The sequence below is a fragment of the Hordeum vulgare genome, chromosome 6H (genome assembly GCF_904849725.1).
Source record: "Hordeum vulgare subsp. vulgare chromosome 6H, MorexV3_pseudomolecules_assembly, whole genome shotgun sequence".
Taxonomy (NCBI): domain Eukaryota; kingdom Viridiplantae; phylum Streptophyta; class Magnoliopsida; order Poales; family Poaceae; genus Hordeum; species Hordeum vulgare.
In genome coordinates this window covers 371,638,352-371,645,326 of record NC_058523.1, presented here as the reverse complement: position 1 = coordinate 371,645,326, position 6,975 = coordinate 371,638,352, and the positions used below count along the sequence as shown (strand labels likewise).

At 46.6% G+C, this 6,975-nt stretch overlaps 1 pseudogene; it reads right to left on the bottom strand.

The window, feature by feature from the left end:
- Positions 1-765: 765 nt before the first annotated feature.
- LOC123405499 lies at positions 766-6,346 on the bottom strand (annotated as a pseudogene).
- Between the last annotated feature and the right edge of the window lie 629 nt (positions 6,347-6,975).

Here is a 6,975-nt window from a genome sequence, read left to right as displayed (position 1 = left end):
TGGGCTGATTCCCAACAGAGGAGGAAATATGAACAACACAACTGGGCAAGAAAATAACCCCAGATTCCCAGACTTAGTGAAATTCACAGTTTTTCACAAATCTGTCATTTTTAGCCAAGTGCCCACTTTGACAAGGTGTAATAAGAACATGCAAAATCCTAAGAGCAAAATATTTGTCCCAAGTTTTAGAGGGGTTCACCCACTACCATTTCTACCATGGAAGCAAAATTAAAAGAACAATAATCTACCTAATACAAAGCTCTAAACAGGGAAAGAAACTATAAGTTGCAACACTTAGGAAAAAATTGATAAGGCAGGAAAAACATCCACCACAGAAAAATAAACTTAGGAAAAGAAAATAATGGGGGGTCCACCTGGCTGTGGCCCTCACAGGATGACATGTGGGTCCTGGCAGTAGCCCACTGTCATACACACACAGCTACAAACACATGCACAAGGAAAAATAAAGGAACCAAGGGGGGATACGAACCCACACCCTCCTGCTAACACACCATACCAGCTACCACTAGGCTAGCAATTGATTGATATTCTAACACGGGAAACAATCGGCTAAGCCTACACTGCTATCGAATCACACATGGAACAAAATTCACTTAAAAAAACAAAAGGGGCGCCGGGGATTCGAACCCACGACCTCCTACATCACAGACGCGCACTCCACCACTACGCTACCTCTACGCTACGGGGGGTTTCTTGACGGAAAAGGGAAACCACGACTCCTAACTACAACACGACGCTGATCTTCTACCTCCAGCCGAAGTTACTGAGAGGGAACCACGACGCCGGCGGACGACGCGGCCACAACGACGACTGGAAATGGGCGCCGGAGGTGCGGGGCCATGGGGGGAATCCCTTCCCGGTGTTAACTCCACTGGAGGGAGCCCGCAACGGCGCCTCGATGTTGCCACTGCTCTGACCCGAGCGGAGCTCGACGGCGGCGACAAACTGGCATAGGAGCTGGTCCTAGCGTGGGGAAAGGAAGGAAAGGAAGAGGCGCTCCCCCTGATGGACTCGGAGAGGCGCCCGACGCCGAGAAGAAGAAAGAAGAGGCAGGGGCAACGACGACGACTCTGCTCCGCTCCGTCTCCTTGACGAGGCCGACGTGGATAGGCCGGCAGAGGAGAGGATCCACCCCTCTACCAGCGGGAACGAGTCGAGGAAGGATCCAGCATCCTCCCTGCGCGCTTGGACTCGATGGAGAAGCACCGGCGACGAGGGGGGGAACGACACGGCGCGGCGGGACACCCTGACCTGAACCTCTCTCTCTCTGAATCTTACCTAAGGGGGGAGGGAAAGGAGAGGCAAGGAGAGGTGGCGGCGGAGGAGAGGAACCCTAGAGGCACGCACGCCGAGGAGACTCTAAATAGGGCCGAGGGGATGGCACCTCGACGTCCGTGAGCCTCAGGAAGCACTCGCTCTCTCGCAGTTCTATGACGGAAAGCGACAGATGGGAAAACGGCGTGAGGAGGAAGAAGGAAAAGGGGACGGGCTCGCTCACGAGAGAAAAGAAAATGAGCGTGAAGCCCATTTTGCTCACTCACCCTCTCTCGAGTAAACACATGCATGTTTTTCTTTTAAAAATAAAACAAACTAGTTAGGAATAAATACAGGGAGGAAAATAATAATAAGGAATAAAACTGGAAATAAAAATAAGCTTCTAAAATGCTCCTCCTATTTATAAAAATAGATGAGGCATTTTAGAGCAAAGTAAATTTACTTGTATAATTAAATCTGCCCCTGTTTTAAATTAAAACAAACAGGAAAATAACTCCAATTAAGTGAGGGTTATCACCCACAAATATTTAAAAGGATTTTTAAAGAAGATGAACATTTTTAATGTCCCAAAACAGAAACTTAATTCTGCCTCAAAATATAAAGGAGAGGGGAGTTTGTTTGGTCTATGGTGCAACTAAGATTTTGAAGGCCCTTGTTGCACCCACACCACACTTCACAATAACAACACAAGCCACATGCAATCACATCACCAAGGTAGACAAGAACAAGACTAGCAGAAGCAAGATACAAGATATGCATGATGCATGAGATGCACATGAAATGATAACCACCTCCATAACATAGGTTCAACAAGGTTGCCACAATTGGAAAAGCTTACAAAAGAGGAAAGAAGGCATTTGGGTTGTTACAACTCTCCAACACTACAAGAGGATCTCGACTCAAGATCTAGGACTGGAAGAACTCTGGAAATTCGGAACGGAGGTGATCCTCACGCTCCCAAGTGGCATCTTTGTCGGAATGATGTGACCACTGCACTTTGAGAAACTTGATTGACTTATTGCGAGTCTTGCGCTCAGTCACTTCAAGAACTACAACTGGATGCTCATGGTAGGATAGGTCAGGTTGGAGGTCGATATCCTGGAGATCAACTGTGAGCTCGGGAGTCTTGAAGCATCTCTGGGGCAAAGAGACATGAAACACATTATGCACATTTGAGAAGTTGGCAGGGAGCTCTAACTGACATGCAAGATCGCCTCTCTTGCCAAAAATTCTGAAAAGACCAACAAAACGAGGAGCAAGCTTCCCTTTGCTGCCGAAGCGCTGAGTGCCCTTCATGGGAGACACTTTGAGATACACGAAATCATCAATCTGAAAAGTCATGTCATGATGCTTGCTATCATAGTAACTCTTCTGACGGGACTGCGCTTCTTTGAGATTATCCCGAATGACATGTCACATTTCTTCTGCTTCAGCAATCATGTCATTCCCAAGAATCTGACGCTCACGAGTCTCTGACCAATTGAGCAGGGTATGACATTTCCTGCCATAAAGAATCTCGAATGAAGCCTTTCCCGAGCTTGCCTGATAGCTGTTGTTGTCTGAGAACTCAGCAAAAGGTAGGCAGTCTTCCCACTTCATGCCAAACAAAATCATACAGGCTCTTAGAATATCCTCGAGGATCTGATTGACTCTCTCAACTTGCCCACTAGTTCGAGGATGGAAACCTGTACTGAATCGAATCTTAGTACCCATCGCACACTGAAATGAATCCCAGAACTTGGAAGTAAAGATGCTTCTGCGATCCAAAGATATCAGCATTGGAACACCATGCAATGAGACTATCCTTGACGTATACAACTCGGCAAGCTGAGCTGCCGAGATAGACTCCTTGATTGAAAGGAAATGAGCGACTTTGCTCAACTTGTCGATGACGATGAAGATGTCATCGTTGCCTTTCTTGGACTTCAGAAAACCAGTGATGAAATCCATCTCAACATGATCGAATTTCCACTCGGGAATGGGCAAAGGATGCAAAAGACCTGCTGGACGTTGATGCTCTGCTTTCACTCTGCGACAAACATCACATTCGTTCACGAACTGAGCAATTTCACGCTTCATGCGAGTCCACCAGAAGGTTTTCTTCAGATCCTGATACATTTTGGAACTTCCTGGATGTATCGAGAGAACGGAATTATGGGCCTCTTCCATGATAACCTTCCTGAGATCCGGAACGACAAGGCGATCCTCGAAGAACAAGGTATCTGTGTCATCAACACAGAAGCACTTATATTTGGGAATGCTCTTTGCCAGGCCAATCTTAATTTTATTCACCATTGCATCAAGAAGTTGAGCTTGTTGGACTTGGTTTTCCAAGGTAGGAGAAATCTGGAGATTAGCAAGAAATCCCTGAGGTACTAACTTAAGGTTGAGCTTCCTGAAAGATTCACAAAGATCAGGCTGGAGAGGCTTGAGAATGAGACTATTGCAGTGAGCCTTTCTGCTCAAGGCATCTGCAATGACATTAGCTTTGCCTGGAGTGTAGTCAACGCTCGGATTGTAATCTTGGAGCATTCTAACCCAACGAGTTTGCCAAAGATTGAGATTAGGCTAGGTAAAGATGTATTTGAGACTCTTGTGATCGGTGTAGACCTCAACCTGTCTGCCCAACAAGAGATATCTCCAAGTAATCAGAGCATATACCAGTGCCGCCAACTGAAGATCATGAGTGGGGTAATTCTTCTCACTTGGCTTCAACTGCCTCGAGGTATAAGCTACCACTTTCTTCTCTTGTATCAGAAATGCACCAAGACCTTGAAGAGAGGCATCACAGAACACTTGATAAGACTTGGAATCATCAGGAGGAGTCAAGACTGGAGTAGAAGTGAGCTTCTCTTTGAGTGTGTCGAAGGCCAACTGACACTCTGGAGATCAGACACACTTCACACTCTTCTGAAGAAGGCTTGAGAGAGGCTTAGTAATCTTGGAGAAATTCTCAATGAATCTTCTGCAATAGCTTGCAAGCCCGAGAAAGCTTCGAAGTTGCTTCACATTTTGAGGAGGTTCCCACTCAACAATGGCCTGCACCTTTGATGGATCAACTTTGATGCCCTCGGCAAAGATGATGTGTTCAAGGTACACAACTTCCTTCAGCCAGAACTCACATTTGGAAAACTTAGCATAGAACTTATGCTCTCTTATCTTATCAAGCACAAGCCGGAGATGTTCTTCATGCTCTTCCTCAATTTCGGAAAAGACCAGAATGTCATCAAGATACAACGAGACAAATTCATTCTTGAATGGGGAGAAGATATAATTCATCATCCGACAGAAGGTCGGTGGAGCATTGGCGAGACCGAAAGACATCACTGTGTACTCATACGAGCCAAAGATTATTCTGAATGCAGTCTTGGGAATGTCCTCTTCACGAATGCGAATATGATGATATCCCATCCTGAGATCAAGCTTAGAGAAGATCTTAGCCCCTTTCAATTGCTCGAACAACTCATTGATGTTGGGAAGTGGATACTTGTTTTTGATCGTCTTCTTATTCAATGGACGGTAATCGACATAGAGTCGGTCCGTGCCATCCTTCTTCTTGACAAAAAGAACTCCACAACCCCAAGGAGATGAGCTTGGTTTGATCAGACCCAGACGCTCTTGCTCATCAAGTTGCTTCTTTAGCTCCTTCAGCTCTTCTGGACCCAGTTTATACGGCCGCTTGCATACTGGTTCAGTACCCGGTTCAAGCTCAATTACGAACTCAACTGCCCGGTGCGGAGGCATTCCTAGCAGTTCTTCCGGAAAGACATCTTCATACTCGCACACCACTGGGACTTGAGAAATTGGAGAGATCTCACCCTTCTCATTCAAGGAAAACAGACGGATCGTGTCATCACGCACCGCGAAGATAAATCACGTCCTCCGAAGGATGAGTCAGCTTCACTTCCTTAGCTTCACAATCAATAGATGCCTTGTTCAAAGCCAACCAATCCATCCCATCGATCAGATCAATATCAGAGTTGCCAAGGACAATAGGAGAAGCCAGAAAGGCATAATCGCCCATCTTGACAGAGATATCCGGAACTATGCGACTAGAATTCAAAATCAAACCAGGAGAGACCACTGGCATAGGCTTAGGCAAATCTTGATAATCAAACTCATGCTTGACGAAAAATGACTTTGACATAAAGCAATGCGAAGCACCAGCATCAAACAAGACTCTTGCAGGAGAATCATTAATCAAGAGATTACCCATTATCACGTTTGAGGAGTTTTCTGCTTCTGTTGCATTCACCATATTGACTCTTGCAGACCTGGGATTGAACTTCACCATAGCATTGCCTGGAGGCTTCACTGGAGGAGGGGGCAGAAGCCGCTGCTGAGAGGTGCACTTGTTGAAGAAGTGACCCTTCTGCCCACATTTCTGACAAGTGACATCTGACAGCGGACGGAATTGCACTTTACGGTTCCCTTGCTTATGGTGCTGAAACCTCTGCTGGAAAGGTGGGTTGGGTGGGTGGGAAGAAGAATGACCACCTGACTGCTTGAACTATTGAATCTGCTGAGCAGGAGGAGACACCCAATATTTCTGCATCTTCTGGACCACCTAAGTTGAGGGCGAGGAACTGGAGTCTGTGAAACGCTTCCTCGAATTCTCCACTTCGAGCAAAGCTGCTTCAGCCCTGAGAGCCAAGTTATAGAACTTATCAAACTCATCGGGGTCGTGCAAGGCAAGGGCCAATTGCAAGGCTTCCTTCAAACCACCTCTGAACTGATAAATCTTGCTCTTCTGATCTGGAATGTCCTACAAAGCATATCGAGCCAGCTCGGGGAACTCGACGTTGTACTTGTACACAGAAGATCCTCCTTGCTTCAAGCGTCTGGACTTCTCACGCATCTCTTCTAGAAAGCTAGACGGGATATAATGAGACCTGAAATCTTTGCAGAAATCGTCCCAACTGATTATTCTGCCTCCACTGGAGTCCTTCAACTGCTGCCACCATACTGCCGCCTGTCCCTTGAGCTGATATGTTGCAAACTTGACGAAGTCCTCGGGTCGGACATTGCTGCACTCAAAGTATTTGTTCATGTCACGAATCCAGTCCTCAGCGTCGAATGGAAGGTCACAAGACGTGAAGGACTACGGCTGGTTTGCCAGGAATTGATTTAGAGATGCATACTGATGACCACCATGGTTGAAAATGCCCTGCTGCTGATTGTTCCTCTCTTGTAGCAGCTGAAGTAACATCTGGGTGTTAGCATTTGTGCAGCCATCACTGCCTGCCATGCCTCTGGAGGAGGAGGCGGGAACGGTGGAGGAGGCAGAGGCGATGGCGGAGCATCAGCACCCCCGCGACCCGGATTCTGGCGAGTTGGTGGAGCCATCCTGAAGACGGACAACACATTAGACCATAGATTAACATTCAAGGCAAAGCTGAATCAATAGGCAGAAATATCTGAACATGAATACTTAGTAATTGCATTCGAACAATAATTAGTAAGAATGGTTCCTCAAAGTGACTGTCGACAACATCTGATTAAAGGCCACTCACAAACAAAGTATGAGCTCGGATTGCTCGGAACAAACGTATGACAGAAATTCCATCCGATATCTTCGTGGATATGATCGCAGGGGCTCGAACTTACAGTACCCATCCTATGCACGGAAGTTCACACGACATACGAAGCGTCCCTCAGTCATAGCAAGCTACAAGGACT